The following is a 16,643-nucleotide window of genomic DNA, read 5'->3' on the forward strand; positions in this document are numbered from 1 at the left end:
GCTGCAGAGAATGGAGGAGCAGCAAAAGAATATTCTAGCCTACACAGCCATCTATGACATAGGCAAAGTAGTGGGATGCAGATGACCCAAGCACAGTGGAGACTGATATCTGTGTTGTGCAAGGTTCTCCAGCCATTTGAACTTGCCACACGTGAAGTCAGTTCAACACTGCCAGTTTGAGTCAGGTCATTCCCCTGATCAGGCTGTTGCAGAAGCAGCTGGAGAAAGTAAAGTAGGAGCTAAAGCGTGGCGATTCTGCAAAGCATGTCGGTCTTGTGGATGATGCCCTTCATACGCTTTGCCAGGATGCGAGGGTGGTCAGTCTAATGTCAGAGGAATACATTTTGGCCACTGTGCTTGATCTTCGGTTTAAAGCGTATGTTGTGTCTCTTTTTCCAGTGGACTCAAGTCTACAGTGTGTACAGTGTAAATACCTGCTGATCAGGAGATTGTCATCTGAGGTGGACCATGACACGGCAACAGCTCCGCCTTCATTTTCTCCCACACCTGCCGCTGTGAGGAATCAACTTAGATTTCCTACCCAACCCGCTGGCGGTGATGCAGGGCAGGCTGGAGTGAGGTGGAAATCTGGTCCTGACTGAAGGAATTGCCAACAATTGCTGACATGTCTACTGTCGCTGCATAGGATGCTGTCACCATTGAAAAAATATTACTCTGATGACAGCATCCAAGTAGATTTGGTAGACAGTCCATACCTGTACTGGCAGGAAAAAGAGGCAATTTGGAAGCCCCTGTACAAACTAGCTCTATTTTACCTGAGTTGTCCGTCCTCCATTGTGTACTCTGAAAGAGTTTTTAGTGCAATCGGGAACCTGGTCAGTGAGCGGTGTAGGAGGTTTCTTCCATAAAATGTAGAGAAGATGATGTGCATCAAAATTAATTATCAATTCTATAACGAAGACCAGCCTCCAGAGACTACAGAGGGACCTGTGATTGTGGAGTCCAATGGGGATAATTTTGATATAATTGCTCCTCAAGATGTTAATATCCTGAAATATATCTTTAGATACTTTGTTGTAAGAAAGTCTCTCCCAAGGTATGTGCTATAAATTAGCAAAATGGTATTGTAATGATTTTGAGCACAGTTACCTTAAGTTTGCAATTTGTGTCATATTGTAAACAGTGACACTTACAGGTTTCTGGACACTCCCATGTGGCCAGGTCCCAGCATGATTTGCTGACGACCATATTGCCAGTGATGGGAGTGTGCCCCAGTGATAAATCGCAGGGTGCGCGCTCCTGTTTTCAGCCCCATTATAATCGCTGATTACCAGCTGATTACCTCTGCGGCTCCCCTCGGCAGAGGTTTCTTTTCATCAGCGACCATCTCTGGTCGCTGATGAAAAGGAGCCATGGAGCAATATATCACTAGCAATATATTGCTGAACAATATATCTCCCCCAGTGGGTAAGTGGGTAGGATTTCTTATGCGCAAATTAAAAGTGCAGCTAGCCTCCTTTACCAGGAGTTATCGGCCTGGTCAGAACGAAGCATATACAAAAAGAATATTAGGAGGGCAGCGCTCTACTGTGGGTACTGGTAGCCAATGATATATAAATCGGGTATGTTTTACCAGGTGTAGATCTCAGACAGCTTCTTTTCCACAAATATTTCGTATGATCACATATAAAAAAATGGAAGACAAAAAAAAGACATATATAGTGTAATAGTCCCAAAAAACAAAGTCTCTATAAATATAGGAATCCCACGGGACCACAAAGACTGGGCACTTTTCTTCTATATCTCCAATGTGAAGTAAGAGGATCTCGATTATAGGGTCACCTCGTGCATCTACAGGAAATTCAGAATGCTTACACTCTGCTTACATGAAAAAGGGCTAATACTCCATATATAAAGGTATCTTTTATACGGAATCCTTCTGTATCCAAAACTGAACAACAGTGCTTACTTGGCTCTTACTTGTAAAATGATGGTTGTCCTCGCATCAAGGTTTCTTTATATAAACGTCTCTTAAACCAGTTCCATTTGGTAAAAAAGGGTTTCTTTTTATTTTTATTATAAAATCACATAAAACATCGGTGCCAGATGTGATAGTCAACCAGAAAACTTGAAAGCGGCCAGATGGAAGACCCGGGAAGCTCACTCACAGTTCGCTGGTGTACAAGGCAACTCCGCAACAACTTTTCCTCAGATAATAGTGGCATCCCACCAACGTGTTTCGACTTTGGACTTTTGGAATAGTCTTTATCAAGGTGGTGCCACTCCAAATCCCCCACCCTTTAAGAGGTTCAACAATATCAAAAATTGGAGAAGATTTGAGGGTTTCAATGAACAAAGAAGAAAACCCCCAACATAAAATAATAAAAAAGATTTCTCTCCAAAATCCTACTACCACAAATCATATAAACATGATACCACCCACCATGGTAAACACAGAAAAGCTAATGAATTCCTGATCCAAGATGAATGGAATGAAGGTGATCATCAAACTCCCTATAAAAGATCACAAAAGAAATACCGAAATAGACATGTAGAGGAAACTACGAAAAGGCACCGGACTCCGAAAGACCAGAGAGGAAAGAATGAAAAAAGATATCCGTACCATACACAGGAAAGAAATGAAAGAATAAAATGTTAGATTGAGAGAATCTAGCAATATACAACCAAATTCACCTTTTTTGGAATACGGGAGAAGGAAAAAAGAAAGGTGGTAACACAGAAGAAAAAACAGGATAGGAAGACCAAAAGAGGGAAAAGGGGAGGAATAAAGAAAAAGAAGAAGAAGAACATTGAAATCGAAACAAATGAGGATTCGATCACAAACATCAAAGAAGCCCCTATAGATAATAGAATCTTTAATCTCAGTAAACATATACTTGAACCAGAAGAACAAGCTGTATTAAATTATGGCCTAAAATATGCCATAGACAACAAAATAGATAAATTTGGAACGTATATAGACGTCCAGAAATTTGTGAGGAACCTCTCATTGAAACGTTTCTTTGCAGGGAGAGAAGAGACACAATGCGAGGAAAAATCCTTTAAACCCAAATCTAGCTTCAATCCCACTTTCTCAAAGGGATGCTACGTTGAGACCTTTCAAAAACTAGTAGCGAGGACCTGGATAAGATGACACCAAAGTGGCCGAAAAAAACAAATCTCAGCAAAAAAGAAAGAGATGCTGTTAAAACATTACAAGACAAAGAAGATCTTATCATCAAGCCGGCCGATAAGGGTGGAAGCATAGTCCTCATGAATCGGTGCGATTATGATAAAGAAGCATTAAAACAACTAAATGATAGAAGCACTTACCATCTATTACGAGGCGATCCAAGTAACCGTATAACAAAGGACTTGGAAAAGTTGATTTCTAAATAAAGGGACCTAAATATCATCATGGAAAATGAGGCAAAATTTCTTATGAATCCAAATCCATCGCTACCAGTATTCTACCTTCTTCCGAAGATTCATAAGAATACTAAGGAACCCCTCGGGTCATCCGATAGTGGCGGGTACAAATTCGATAACATCGAATCTATCAGAATTTGTGGATCATGCTCTCCAACCTGAAGTAGCGAAGCTAAAAGCATATTTGAAAGATACCATCAGCATAATAAACGTGATAGAAAACACAGAATGGGAAGAAGGAGATATCCTAGTCACGGCAGATGTGAGCTCCCTATACTCAATAATTGATCATCACAAAGGTCTGGAAGCAATCGAATACTTCTTGGAAAAGGGAGGAATGGAAGATGAAAAAAGGAATTTTTTAAGGGATGCAATTTATTTTATTCTTACTAATAATTTTTTCTGGTTTAATGAGAGGTTTTACAACCAAGTTCAAGGCACCGCGATGGGTACCAAATTCGAACCAGCCTATGCTAATCTTTTAATGGGCTGGTGGGAGGAGAATACCATCTGGCAAGACAATATACATCAGAATAAGATAAAAGTGTAGACGATGTCTTCTTAATTTGGCATGGAAGCAAGGAAGATCTGCAGATTTTCTGCGAATTTCTGAACCAGAATGTTTTAAACATCAAATTAACCTTCGAGATAAGTGTTACGGACCTACATTTTTGGGATTTACTGATCTATGTGAAAGACGGGAAACTACACACTAAAAACTACACTAAACCGACGGACAATAACACATATATCCCCACCACTAGTAACCATCATAAATTGTGGTTACAAAACATTCCCACTGGACAGCTACAACAAATCCGGAGAAAGTGCTCTGAATTGGAAGTTTTCGAGACCCAAGCAAAAGAGATGAAGGCGCGTTTTATTGAAAAGGGCTATCAAGAAGAGAAGATCAATCAAACCATCACTTCCCTAGGTGAAAAAGACAGGGCACCAATGCTACAATACAGAAAGAAAGGACCCTGTTCAAAGCCCAAATTATTGTTTGTGACCAAATACAACAACCAACATAAAGAGTTTGAAAAGACCATCAAAAAACATTGGCACATTCTGACAAGAGATCCCCTTTTAAAAGAACATTTGGAAGAAAAACCAAAATTCATCTATCGCAAGGCCAACAATTTGAGATCTAAGCTAGTAAAGAGCGCAATTCCATAAAAAAGGGTAGGCCGTATTCTAACTAAAGGCTTCCATCGATGTGGGATTTGCCCCATGTGCAAGGTACATAAAGACACCCCGAGGAAAGTGGAAAAAATTATCTCAACATCTAATGGAATTTCGTTTAGCATAGATGAATTTATAACATGTAATTCCAAAAACTGCATTTACGTTATTGAATATAAATGCGGATTACAATATGTGGGGAAAACTTTCCGTACTCTGAGGGAAAGATGGGCGGAACATGCCCGAAATATTAAGAAAGGAATGGAAAACCACCTATTATCGGAACACTTTAAAAATGTACACAATTGTTCAAGTAAGGACATAAGACAAGTGGTAGGCATTAAAAAAGTTATGGCAAATTGGAGACAAAAAGGATGTGAAATTACTCTCGCACAAACAGAGATGAAGTACATTTACAACATGAGTACCCTTACCCCTAAGGGACTTAATGGGGACTTCGAAATTAAATGGTTCCTGTAGTTTGCCACCTATATTTCCTATTTGTCACCATCAAATAGCGTGTAGAACCATTCAGGAGGTAGATATAAAATATTTACTTTATGTTTTCCACTTATTGAGTTATCCGTATCCAGATAAATCTACAGCACTTTATAGTGTAATTGTTCTTTTCCTCAAGTAGCCCGTTAGAGTAAGGAATATCCCATATTTTATTATAACAAGTTTTTCCACCTCTATTAAGCACTATATATTCTATTGGAGTGCTTTGTTCATACACCATTGATGCCCCCTTGGTTTTATGATTATTACTACTTATTGGATGTTTTATTATATGTTAAGAAGGAGGTGCTATACATCTTCAATCCCTGTGTGTTCCACCATAATGATGGACGTGCGTTCCACTGCCCCTAAAAGCCGCCCACACCTAACATGACAGCGCGCCTCCTCTTTCTCATAGACTGCGCGTGTCATAGGCTATAATACACGTCTATGTGATGAATATGGCCGTGCGTTCCATTTGAAGAATGGACGTGCGTTCCAATGCCCTGCATCTCTATAATACATTCCACGGAACTTTTTAAAGATGGCCGTGCGTTCCATTTCATCAATGGCCCTGCTTTCCACGCAATTACTACCTGCAAACGGAATGTTTGTTTAAACCCCACGCTAATCCCTGACATTACCAGCAGTGAATGGGGATTGATATAGGGCTGCACACTTCCCTATTCCACACAGGATGTGCAGCACGTATTTGAGCACCATATGACCATATTAGGACTGCCAGGTTAAATTTTACTTGCTGTATTCAGATGGATTTGTTCTTTTTTACCTAATTTTTGCATTATTGTTTCATGAGATATGTTTTATTGATGTATATTATAGATATGTTGCAAGATATTTATGTTTGTTAAGGCATTCTCTTATTTACTGTTGATGTGGAACACGCCCCTTAATCAAGCTATCTGTACCTGAGGGTATATAAATCCCTGGGGGATTTGGAGTGGCACCACCTTGATAAAGACTATTCCAAAGTCGAAACGCGTTGGTGGGGTGCCACTATTATCTGAGGAAAAGTTGTTGCCGAGTTGCCTTGTACACCAGCAAACTGTGAGTGAGCTTCCCGGGTTTTCCATCTGGCTGCTTTCAAGTTTTCTGGTTGACTATAACATCTGGCACCAGTGTTTTATGTGATTTTATAATAAAAATAAAAAGAAACCCTTTTTACCAAATGGAACTGGTTCAAGAGACGTTTATATAAAGAAACCTTGATGCGAGGACAACCATCATTTTACAAGTAAGAGCCAAGTAAGCACTGTTGTTCAGTTTTGGATACAGAAGGATTCCGTATAAAAGATACCTTTATATATGGGGTATTAGCCCTTTTTCATGTAAGCAGAGTGTAAGCATTCTGAATTTCCTGTAGATGCTCGAGGTGACCCTATAATCGAGATCCTCTTACTTCACATTGGAGATATAGAAGAAAAGTGCCCAGTCTTTGTGGTCCCGTGGGATTCCTATATTTATAGAGACTTTGCTTTTTGGGACTATTACACTATATATGTCTTTTTTTTGTCTTCCATTTTTTTACATGTGATCATACGAAATATTTGTGGAAAAGAAGCTGTCTGAGATCTACACCTGGTAAAACATACCCGATTTATATATAATTGGCTACCAGTACCCACAGTAGAGCGCTGCCCTCCTAATATTCTTTTACTATATCTCCCCCGTGTGTACGCACCTTAAGAGTTTCCTGTTGCATTTGCTATTTAATTACACCGATTTCAACAGCTGCACCATTACAGCAATGCTATTCTTTGCATTTAGGCCCATTATCCAATGTGGAAAATGTGTGCTATATTCATATATTAGACAATGAATTCTTATTTATTACTGTATTATTACTCAATATAATGCATAGAGAGCATACAGTAACTGGACTGGTTCTTTGGTTAAATTAAATATAAAGAGAAAACTGAAAACATTTGACTGCGCTGTTGTGAAATTTAGTGGCCTTCTGTCAAAGTAATGACAGATTTCTTCTGTCAGGAAATGACAAGTGATAGATCATCAAATGTGTTATATTTCATACAAGATTATATACACATCCATGAAGAAGGCGACCAGTCTCAAATAGGTAAAAATGAAAAAAACGCAATTGTTAGGCACAAGGTGCCGGGAACCCAAAGTGGAGGTATCGACACGGCTCAGACGTGCTAGGAGACCCGGTAACTGTGAAGCTAAATGGGTCCTAGCTGGTAATCATCACCGGTCGACATATACCACAGAGAGATAAACAGGGAAATGAAGGGCGATAGCCCTGGAGGCCCACTGGGTAATAGCGAGGGCAGGTGACTGACCAGGAGGTGGAGATGGTCAGCACCGGTAGGAAGGGAACTGTCTCAGCCCCTAACTCCGTTGTCACCCTGTACGTTCAACGGTATGTGCGGAGGCCCTAGATCTTCTCGCACGGCAGCCACGTTTGAAGCACGGGTTAAGCCTGTACAACTCCGGTGCCCTCCAAAGCGTTTTAGGTGGTGGCGACAACGTACCGTTGGAGGAACGAGGTGGACAAGGGGAGAACTGACTGAATAACCCCGGTGGCCGAGACAGGTGACAGGGAGATGGATGAAGGGAATGGACGGGAACCCTGGTAACCCCTAAAGACTGTAACCTAGCACTAATACAACACACAAAATAATAAACCACGGTACAGCAGGAATAAATGGTAATAAGGAGTGAGTAACGATACCACTCCGGGGTACAAGGCAGAAGGCAGGAATATCTCCAAGGAAACTGCAGGAAGCCGGAAGCCAGGAAAAAGTCTGCACAGATCCTCTGAGCTGCAGGATCCACCGACCACAGGCAGGGAGAGTAATGCGGGGCTAAGAGCTGGAGAGGCCCCCAGTACGAAGCAGGGAAGGAACTGCGGAATGAGCTGAGGAAACGAGAGAGACACCCCAGGGTGCCTAATGAATCCTATAACCAGCGACTTGCTGGGCTGGGCAGCCTCCATTTAAAGGAGAGCGTGTGCGCACAGCACACTGTGCGGGGCGCGTCGTGATGACGCGGCGGGGACAGACGCCGGGCGGCAGTGGAGCGTGGTTGCCAAGCAACGCCCCGATGCTCGGACGCCGGGCGTGACGTCACCGACGCTCAGGACGTTGCCGACGCTCGGGGCGTTGCTGAGCAACGTCCTGATAGTCAGAGGACCGCCCGCCGTGCAGCTTGGAGGACGGAGAGGCGGCTGCACGGCGGCGGCATCTGACAGTACCCCCCCCTTGAGGAGAGGTCAACCGACCTCTGAAACCGGGCTTGTCAGGAAAAGACTGAAAAAACCTCCTTTTGAGTAAAGGAGCATGGAGATCCTGATCAGCGACCCACGACCTCTCTTCAGGTCCAAAACCTTTCCAATGCACTAAAAAGAAGATCCTCCCTCTGGAAGTTTTGGAATCCAGGATGGAATCAACCACATACTCCTTTTGGCCATGACGTAAGATGGGCACTGGCCTGCGGACAACCGGTTGGAGAGCAGGTTTGAAAAGAGAGCAATGGAACGTGTTGTAGATCCTGAGAGAGCGGGGCAGCCCTACTTTAAAAGCGACCGGGTTAACCTTTTTGATAATCCTGTAGGGACCGATGAAACGTGGACCCAATTTGCGCGAGAACTGCCGGAGCTTGATATTCTTGGTAGAAAGCCAGACCCAGTCCCCAACCTTGAACAGGCACGGTCTCCTGTGGCGGTCAGAGAAGTGTTTGGCTGACCTGGCAGCAGAGAGGAGCGCTCCCTGAACCATGCGCCACAACTTCCTCTTAGAAGCCACCCACCTAGAATTACCCACTTTGGCATCCGTGGGAAAGAAGGAATTGGCTCTAGGGTGGAAACCGTAATTGCAGAAAAACGGAGACTTTCTGGTAGCGGCATGCCAAGCATTATTATAAGAGAACTCCGCAAAAGGCAGATTCTCCACCCAGTCCCTTTGGGTCTTGGAAACATAACACCGTAGGAATTGTTCCAAGGATTGGTTAACCCGTTCCGTCTGACCATTCGACTGTGGGTGAAAGGCCGTCGATGGGCTAAGTTTAACCTGCAGGGCTGCACACACTGTTTTCCAAAAACTGGCAACGAACTGGACACCTCTGTCCGAAACAATGTCAGAGGGCAGTCCATGAGCACGAAAGATATGGGTGATGAATAAGGAGGCTAACGTTTTAGCCGAGGGTAAGCCTTTGAGGGGTACAAAATGTACCATCTTGCTAAATCTGTCAACCACAACCCATATGGTATTAAAACCCGAAGATGGTGGTAAGTCCGTAACAAAATCCATGGAGATGTGCGTCCAAGGTTTATCAGGCACAGGTAAGGGCACTAACTGCCCTATGGGGGAAAGACGAGAAGATTTGTTCTGAGCACATGCGTTACATCTGGACACTAACTGCTCCACTTCTGTCCTCATGTCTGGCCACCAGACCGCACGCGACATTAAGGAAAGTGTCTTAGAAACCCCCGGATGGCCGGCGGATTTACATGAATGAAATTCTGAAAAGACCCTTTCCCGGAGCTTCTGGGGAATAAATAATTTACCCTCCGGAGTGGTGGCAGGAGCCGAACATTGGGCCAGCAGCACCGAATCCAGTAATCCTTGCGTGAGCCCAGCCAGAATGCATGAAGGTGGAATAATGGGATCGGGACGAGATACTGGATCTTGCATGGCCGCGAAACTCCTGGACAAGGCGTCTGCTAAAACGTTTTTTGCCCCGGGTCGATAAGTAATTAAAAAATTAAACCTGGCAAAAAACAGAGCCCACCTCGCCTGCCGCGAATTCAACCTCTTGGCTGAGCGTAAATATGCCAAATTCTTATGATCGGTAAAGATCGTGACCTGATATTTGGCCCCCTCCAACCAATGCCTCCACTCCTCCAAGGCACATTTAATGGCCAGCAACTCCCTATTGCCGACATCGTAGTTGCATTCGGCCTCCGAGAATTTCCTAGAGTAGAAAGCACAAGGATGTAGCAAGCCATCCAGTTTGTCCATTTGGGAAAGAACCGCACCTACGCCAATCTCTGATGCGTCTACCTCAAGGATAAAAGGGAATTCTGGATCGGGGTGTCGAAGAATGGGAGCAGAAGAGAATGCCCGTTTGAGCTCTTTAAAAGCCTCAATGGCAGAACCAGGCCAAGATGCAGGATCGGCTCCCTTCCTGGTGAGGGCCACAATGGGGGCGACAATATCTGAGAAGTGGGAAATAAACCTCCTGTAGTAGTTCGCGAAGCCCAAAAATCTTTGAACCGCCTTCAAATTCGAAGGTTGCACCCACTCCCGAATGGCCTTAAGCTTGGCAGGATCCATGGCGAAACCCTTGGGAGAGATAATGTAACCAAGAAACGAAATGGAATCTACCTCGAACTCACATTTCTCGAGTTTGGCAAAAAGATTATTCTCCCTAAGCTTCTGAAGCACAGCCCTGACATGCTGGCGATGAAGATCCAAAGAAGAAGAATAAATTAAAATGTCGTCAAGATACACCACAACAAAAATACCTAAAAATTCCCTGAGGACATCATTGATGAGGTCCTGGAACACGGCGGGTGCGTTGGCAAGGCCGAACGGCATGACTAAATACTCATAATGGCCCGAGTGAGTGTTGAACGCCGTCTTCCACTCATCTCCCGCCTTGATGCGGATGAGATTATAAGCTCCGCGTAAATCAATCTTCGAAAAAACCACAGCTGCACGCAACTGATCAAAAAGAACAGAAATCAACGGCAAGGGATAAGAATTTTTTACCGTGATATCATTTAACTGACGAAAATCAATGCAGGGACGTAAGGACCCATCTTTTTTTTTAACAAAAAAAAACCCTGCTCCAACTGGAGATTTAGAGGCTCTGATGAAGCCTTTTTTTAAGCTCTCCTCCACGTACTGTTGCATAGCCTTCTCTTCAGGCAAAGACAAAGAGTACAATCTACCCTTGGGTAATTTAGAGTCGGGTAACAAATTAATGGCGCAGTCATACGGACGATGCGGAGGAAGAGAGTCCGCCTCTTTCTTAGAAAAAACATCTGCGAATTCTGCATACTGGGCAGGTAACCCAGCAGGAAGGGAAGTGGTGAGAAGAGCTGGAAAACTGATACAATGCTCAAAGCACTCCTTACCCCACCGTATCAATTCCCCAGACCGCCAATCAAAGACCGGATTGTGTCTCTTAAGCCAGGGAAGGCCAAGCACAATGGGTGTAATAGGACACTGAAGAACAAAAAACTTTATGCTCTCCGAATGGGAGAGTCCAACTCGGAAATCCAATAATTCTACAAAATGAGTGATGGCTCCGCCGAGCAGGGTATTACCGTCCAATCCGCAAACGGTGAGCTGGGACGTCAACGGTTGCAGCGGTAATCCCATATCATTGACAATTTTACTGTCCAAAAAATTGGCTGCGGCGCCAGAATCCACTAACGCCTTGCCCTCCCAGGAACAGAAACTAACTGGGATAAACAACGAATCAGATGGGGAAAACAATGAAAGGCCCGAGAAGATACTCCCCATTACTTCTGGGCTCTGCCGTTTCCCTGTAACAGGGGACATTTGTTCAGGATATGATCCTTAGATCCACAGTACATACATAGCCCCAGGGAACGTCGTCGGGCCTTCTCCTTGGGAGTGAGCCTAGAAAATAACCTGGTAGCCCCAAGCTGCATGGGTTCACCCAGGTCTGGGGGAGCCTCCTCTGGGAGCTCAAAACTGGGTAAGGCTTGAGCCTCTTTTTCGAACCGCCTCTCTCTAAGTCTCCGATCGATACGTATGGCTAGAAGGATTAATTTATCCAAAGAAGGAGGAGAGGGATATTGTACCAAGCCATCCTTAACGTTATCCGCCAGACCTAGGCGAAACTGACTCCGTAGGGCTGGATCATTCCACCCAGAGTCGGCGGCATAACGTCTAAACTTGGCGCTGTACTCTTCGGCAGAAAGATGACCTTGTTTAAGGGCTCTAAGATAAGCCTCAGCGGAGGCTGATCTGTCAGGATCGTCATAAAGGACTCCTAATGCCTGAAAAAAGGCATCTACCGAGCGGAGAGCAGGATCGTCCGGAGCCAGACTAAAAGCCCAAGACTGGGGATCCCCCTGGAGAAGGGAAATCACAAGACCCACTTTCTGTTGCTCGGAACCTGAGGAGTGTGGTTTTAACTGAAAAAACAACCTACAACTCTCTCTAAAATTTATGAAATGGGGCCTATGACCTGAAAACCTATCAGGGAAGTTAACCTTGGGTTCCTGGTGAGAACCCGCTGGCGGCTGAGCTGAGAATCTGGTCTCTACCTTAATCGATAAATCCTGTAACTGTTTGGTCAGGAGCGACACCTGATTGGCCAGAGCTTGGGCCGCGTTGGGATCCATGACGACCCAGCAAAATACTTAAAAAATAGCGGTATAAGAATATGGACCGTTCACTGGGGGGGGTGAATGAGCCCACAAAACTGTTGGCTGGTTATACTGTTAGGCACAAGGTGCCGGGAACCCAAAGTGGAGGTATCGACACGGCTCAGACGTGCTAGGAGACCCGGTAACTGTGAAGCTAAATGGGTCCTAGCTGGTAATCATCACCGGTCGACATATACCACAGAGAGATAAACAGGGAAATGAAGGGCGATAGCCCTGGAGGCCCACTGGGTAATAGCGAGGGCAGGTGACTGACCAGGAGGTGGAGATGGTCAGCACCGGTAGGAAGGGAACTGTCTCAGCCCCTAACTCCGTTGTCACCCTGTACGTTCAACGGTATGTGCGGAGGCCCTAGATCTTCTCGCACGGCAGCCACGTTTGAAGCACGGGTTAAGCCTGTACAACTCCGGTGCCCTCCAAAGCGTTTTAGGTGGTGGCGACAACGTACCGTTGGAGGAACGAGGTGGACAAGGGGAGAACTGACTGAATAACCCCGGTGGCCGAGACAGGTGACAGGGAGATGGATGAAGGGAATGGACGGGAACCCTGGTAACCCCTAAAGACTGTAACCTAGCACTAATACAACACACAAAATAATAAACCACGGTACAGCAGGAATAAATGGTAATAAGGAGTGAGTAACGATACCACTCCGGGGTACAAGGCAGAAGGCAGGAATATCTCCAAGGAAACTGCAGGAAGCCGGAAGCCAGGAAAAAGTCTGCACAGATCCTCTGAGCTGCAGGATCCACCGACCACAGGCAGGGAGAGTAATGCGGGGCTAAGAGCTGGAGAGGCCCCCAGTACGAAGCAGGGAAGGAACTGCGGAATGAGCTGAGGAAACGAGAGAGACACCCCAGGGTGCCTAATGAATCCTATAACCAGCGACTTGCTGGGCTGGGCAGCCTCCATTTAAAGGAGAGCGTGTGCGCACAGCACACTGTGCGGGGCGCGTCGTGATGACGCGGCGGGGACAGACGCCGGGCGGCAGTGGAGCGTGGTTGCCAAGCAACGCCCCGATGCTCGGACGCCGGGCGTGACGTCACCGACGCTCAGGACGTTGCCGACGCTCGGGGCGTTGCTGAGCAACGTCCTGATAGTCAGAGGACCGCCCGCCGTGCAGCTTGGAGGACAGAGAGGCGGCTGCACGGCGGCGGCATCTGACAGCAATATGCTGTTAAACTAAAATCTTACTCTAGTCAATTGCTCATCGAGCGGAAATAAACTATAGTGGAATGAAAAAGTTTGAATTCCCCCAGGCCAGTCTGCATGAGTCATATGTAAATGGTGGCACCTGAGACAACTAGCACTGTCATGAACGAGAGAAGACTATGTTCACTGAACAAGAAAAAATATTCCACGGCTAGGGTACTCTTCATAAGCTGTTGTCTGAGCAAATCAAAGTGGTAAACCTAAGGAGTCAAATGCAACACAGAATAGGAATGCATTAATGTCATCACTCACTGTGATTTGCATTGGAAAACAGACCATTAGCTCAGCCATCCTTTGAGGCTAAAGTGATTAACTTGCAGTGGCAGGCAGCCAGACTAAAGTTACATCAAATTGAACTCTTCAATTTTTTTGTTTCAACAATTGATTTCTGGTGCATTAGGATGTTTACACTGAATTTTCTCAGGACATTTGTCACTCTCCAGAAATTGGGTGTAATTTGTGAAAAAAAAAAATGTTTAGGTGCAATACATTATACAACATAGATCATATTTAAAAGCAGATGCACATGTGTACACTATATAAGAAACTGTTAATAAATAAAAAAATAATAAAGTAGCAGAAGAAATAAACATTAATGAAACCAATGTGACAAATTAGTTCAATGTCAGTAGCCTCATCTGAGTGCCTGTCTTATAAAAAATGCCCCCGTAAACAGACAACCATTAAACTAGTAACTGTCTGCAGTTTCTCTTGCCTGCATTTCTCTTGCATTTCTCTTGCTCCAGCTTCTCAGTAGACATGTAATACTCTTGCATTCCAATGAGTATCTCTCCCCTCTTTGCCAAATTGCCAACCTTGCTCTTCTGGCACATGCTCCCAGCATAGGGGATGCAAAACAGTCTTTCAGACCAATTCATGTTTAAAATAATCTGCCACAATTAAAGACAATTAACAGAAGTGTTAAAAATACTGTACCTAAATAACAGAGTGTAATGCATTGTTTACTGAACTTACTGTAACATTCAGTAAAGAGTTGGACATTAGAAGACACAGAGGTGCACTATTCTATGAAGGGCAAACTGTCACGAACGAGGGTTTGAGCTCTCGGTCTTAACCGTGGTGGGCTGTGTTGGATACAATGACTGAGAATTGGATTAGACTAAAGGTGCCCATACACTAGTAAGATTTATCTTCAGATCTGGCTGGTTGGAACAAAAACATGTTTATGGATGAGTGACAGTTTGTCAGTTTTCCAGAATTTCCAAGCAAATGGTCAACTGTCATTTGCTCTCATCCATAACCATGTTTTTGTTCCAACCAGCCAGATCTGAAGATAAATCTGCGTGTGTATGGCCACCTTTACAGCGAAGCTGACCGGATCTGGAAACCGCAGAATAGAACTGGAGACACTTTACTCTAGGGACACCAGACAGGATCAGGAGACCGATCAGGAGACCGAGAAAGTATCTAAGGTACTCAATTCTGGGAACCCAGACTAATACTATATTCCAGGGATGCCAAAATCACAATAACTCAAGATGGCCGACTTGGCATCGATGCCTTGATAAAGCCCCGGTGAAACGATCGTTGTCAGGGGGCCATTGTCTTATGTGTAAATTGTGTTACTTTGTCCATAAAATGTACTATAAGCGCAGACATTCCTAAATGTAATATACCTGAAAGCTACATTGCAGGGAACCAGGGCATAGGATTTGAGTATGGTGCGGCTCATGGGCAGGCTGAGAGCGGAGTCCGTGAACTAACGGACCAGGCAGCTCACAGACCACCCAAGGCGCAGACCGTCCCGACTGCCCCGCTGTGCAATGGACACCCACCGTGCTACTGATAGCCGCTGAGATCCCGCAGACGGCTTGATACGCTAAGCCGGGGATCCATTAACAGCTGGCTATACCACAGTATAGGAGAGCCTGCATGTGGCATGATATTGCGAATTTATGACAATAAAAATTATTTTATCACGGTACCAGTAGCACAAACACACAGGCACAGGTGGCAAGATATTGCAAGTCTATGATTATATAATTATTCTGTCACGGTGCTAGTAGCACGGACATGCAGGTACAGTCAGATGCAGTGAAGGTCACTGGCAGCATTATAAGTACAGCTTCCACTACGAATATTTATCTGGAACTGAATACAATCCTGCTAAAAATCATAAATACTGTATATGAGTGACTGAGCCATTCAGAGTGATTAACACCTCACTTACCTATTTACAGACCCGCCGACAGGGGGGGTCTGTGGGGTCTGGAGTCCCGGGCCCTCACAGAGAAAGGGGCCCGGACCTGGTCCTAAAAGTATTTTAACATCAAATAGCTCCTTACCAGCTGTGTATCTACCATGATTTCTGTCCCCTTGCTGTGGTGTGTCCATCTGCTCTGCTGCAGCCAGACTCTGCTCTGGTCTCGGACAGCAGGGGCTGCTGGGACATGTAGTTTTTTTTAAAGTGTTTGTCAGCCAGGCACTTAGAAAAATAACTACATGTCCCTGCAGCCCCTGCTGGCCGGGACCAGAGTAGACTAGAGTAAAGGATGCCTGAAGCAGTTCTCGGTAAGAGCTGATGCTCAGGAGGCACAGACACAGTGCTGCATGAATATGGTGCACTGCCTGTGCGGATGAGGGGAGGAGGAGGACCCAGCAAGCCAGAATGATCAAAGAAAACCCTGCAGTGAGGATCTCCCTGTCAGCCCCCACCACAGTGAGTACTTGTATTATGTAGTCTTATTCAGGATGATCTCTCAGTTGCGACTCTCTTTCTCTTTGTCACACACTCACCAATTTCCCTTTGTCACACACTGCACCAATATCTAGGTGCAGGGTTCGGCACCCCAAAAACTATCATAAGCTATAAAGCCCAGTGCGGCACGCCTGCAGCTAGATATAGCGCTAGGGAACACCAATATACAGAGAAGCCTTGACCCACCCCCACAGGTGACAGCCCCCCCTTCTGAACTGCACATGCCTGCTGACACCC

The 16,643-nt window shown here is 45.0% G+C and overlaps 1 long non-coding RNA gene across 1 annotated transcript in view; it reads right to left on the reverse strand.

Moving 5' to 3' along the window:
* The window catches only part of LOC146062627 (uncharacterized), a 123,952-nt gene extending 107,917 nt beyond the window's left edge, over positions 1-16,035 (reverse strand). Inside the window, exon 1 of the long non-coding RNA XR_014471428.1 lies at positions 15,994-16,035. This is a non-coding gene — a long non-coding RNA (uncharacterized LOC146062627). The remainder of the gene's footprint in view (positions 1-15,993) is intronic.
* Positions 16,036-16,643: the final 608 nt, after the last annotated feature.

The sequence above is a fragment of the Crinia signifera genome, chromosome 3, assembly GCF_055691185.1.
Source record: "Crinia signifera chromosome 3, ASM5569118v1, whole genome shotgun sequence".
Classification (NCBI taxonomy): domain Eukaryota; kingdom Metazoa; phylum Chordata; class Amphibia; order Anura; family Myobatrachidae; genus Crinia; species Crinia signifera.